Source organism: Kryptolebias marmoratus, linkage group LG1 (genome assembly GCF_001649575.2).
Source record: "Kryptolebias marmoratus isolate JLee-2015 linkage group LG1, ASM164957v2, whole genome shotgun sequence".
NCBI classification, from domain to species: domain Eukaryota; kingdom Metazoa; phylum Chordata; class Actinopteri; order Cyprinodontiformes; family Rivulidae; genus Kryptolebias; species Kryptolebias marmoratus.
The window spans coordinates 24,977,732-24,980,595 of record NC_051430.1 but is presented as its reverse complement, the minus strand read 5'-3'; positions in this window follow the sequence as shown (position 1 = coordinate 24,980,595).

Here is a 2,864-nt window from a genome sequence, read left to right as displayed (position 1 = left end):
CCGGATGCGATGTCCTTATAAGGAGTTGTTCTCTTCCTCCTTACCTGCAGGGACAAACCTGAATCATCCGAGGGTGAAGTCCGAGGAGGCCGTCACTCACACAGACCTCAAGTTTAAAATCCAGAGGTAGTGAAATCTTGACAGGTAAGATTTCAAAACAACTTTCTCTTTGTTTTAAACCTATTTAAACCTCTTATCCTAAAGTTACTGTCAGCAAAATATCTCCTGAAACACTGGACGGATTTTATTGAAACTTGCAGAAAGTAATCATTGGATGTACAGGTACAGCTGATTCAAGATGGCTGCCACAGCCAACTGACCTTTAAAAACAAACAAACAAAAAAGGGCTACAACTCAGTCAGTTATACAGATACTGACCTAAAACTGTGTGTGGTAGTAGCTGAGACTGATCCCCAACATATATTCTGAGCACCAATAGCTTGTGCCACATATTGGTTTAAAAGTTTTGCCATTATGTATTTGGAGTCAAATCTGTTGGCAAAGTATTTCATAAACTGCTGGACAGATTTGAATGAAATTTGAAGGAAATAATCATTGGATGTACACCCACAACTGATTAGCTTTTACAGTGAGTCCAATTCAAGATAGCCACCACAGCTAATCGACATTAGCCAACTCAAAAATGGCTATAACTCAGATGGTTTTACAGATACGGAGCTACAATTTGATGTGGTTTTAGCTGAGAGTCATTCATAACACATACTCTGACCATGTCATCTTGGTATTTTATGAGATAACATTAGTTTCAAGGTTTGAACAAAATAGCTACAACTCCATTATTTCTCAACATAAGAGTCTAAAACCATGGTATGAAAGGTGGTGGACAATGCACATCTTTTGGAGGTATTCTAGGCATTTCATTTAATCTGTATTTTTCAGGAGTGGGCAATTAAAATGACAGAAGCAGAAGAAGAAAACCTAGCTGGGGACTGTTTGTGACAACAGCTCTATATTAGAATATTAGTTTGTTCTGAGAACTTATAAAACAACAATAGCCCAAAGAATAGAATGCCAGTTATGTGATGTTATGTAAGAAAAAACCCCAAACCATTTTCCTTTTCTGGAAATGATATAAGAGCTTTAAATTAAAGAAAGTCAGGGTGGTCAAAGAGCTGAAAGAAGTTTAACTTTCAATTAGCGGTGCCATTCCACAAGAATAATTTGGAAAGAATTATAGCTTGTTGCTCCACAGAGACAATCACAGCTGGTTATGTCATATTGATGTGAGGAAATAACTTGTGGATGCTTCTCAAAGCATTTATTCTTTCCAGATTTCTCCTTTATTAATTGATGTTTGAAGATTGGACACAGACTCTGAAAGCAGCTCGAATGAGTCCCCTAATGCATTCAAAGGAAGTCGGAGAAAATACCCTTCATGACATCATCCCGGCTTCGTGTTTTAAATAGAAAGGCTTCATTGTGAAACCGGGGCTGTGGAATTCGAAAGATGTGGACATTTACCAGACAAGGAGGGAAAGATTGTTGTCACTTCGTGGGAAATCTGGGAAAAAATATTGGACAAAAGCACCGCAAGGTCACCCAGCTTCTTTTGTTATTATCAGTTTCTTATGATTATCTTTTCTGACTTGAACCTTTGAGACAATTAATTAAATGTCCTTCAGTTACAAACACCAACATAATTGAAATTAGTCCTTTAACTACCTTTTAAATAGAGTAGTTTTTACCCAGCATCTTGTCTTGTGTGTCTTGAAGAACTCTGAAGTCCTGAGTCACAAACAACATTTGCAGTTCAAGATTTCAAGACTAAATGGCCAAACTCATACCATGATATTCTAAAGCAGGTCCTATTATCACATCTGAAATTTAATAAAATATAATCCTAGACTTCTCAAAGTTTTAGTGTAACAACCTTGGAGGTTTTTAGTTTTCTTTAAAGACTAGACAGATGTGACTAAAACACAGCAACCACACCTCCAAAAAACTAAGTCACTGACAGGTGGTGAATTAAGCTGTTCAATTTTACCACAAAGATTAAATACTCTCTCTCTCTCTCAACCTTTAGATGTCTTTTTTACAACAAACTAATACTCATTTATCTGCTAAAAGGTCAAAATTAGGGTCCAGATAAACTTAACTGGAGGAGAAGTCCTTTCTTATTTAATTCAGTTCAATTCAGTCAAATTCTGTTGAATCCAATTTAGCTGTTATCAGAAACAAATATGTAAAATAAAATTTAAAAAAAGTCAAGATTTGCATTTTTTTTTCTTGGTAAACTATTGTTTTAGTTTAAAAAAATTACACTTTGTCTCTAGATTGCTCCTTTGGACCCTTTGGACGGAGTTCGGACTGAAACCTTTTCTTTTTTAAAATAAATAACAATCAAATAGAAGCCTAGACTTAGCGTGAACGATAACCGCAGCCTGCAGCTGGCAGGATCAAGCCTTGCAGTGACGCCCTGGGCAGGGAGCGAGCTCACCTCCAGCCGGACAGTTAAGCTGCACACAGGGGACCTGCTCTCAGATTTAAGTGAGGTGAAATGCAAAAAGACTGAGGGAATGAGACGGTGTATCATATATATGACCCCTGTAGGGTGGGGCATCCCGGGTATGCTGCAGTCTCATTGGCCTCGGCAGACGTGTTGAAAGAAACCTCTTCAGGTTGGTCTTTCGAGGATGTAATCCCCGTAGTCGTGTGTTGTAACTGACCGAAAATGAACTGTAGAACAGTTCTACAGCGTGCATCTGTTGGCAGATTTAAACCTGTGGCAGCATAACTTAAGAGACACATCAGGATTTTCTAATCATTAGCTTAAAAAGGGGGAAGTTGTAGACCTTGTAGTCGGATGTCTGCCTCCTGAACTTGAAGCTGAAGGTTTTACCTCC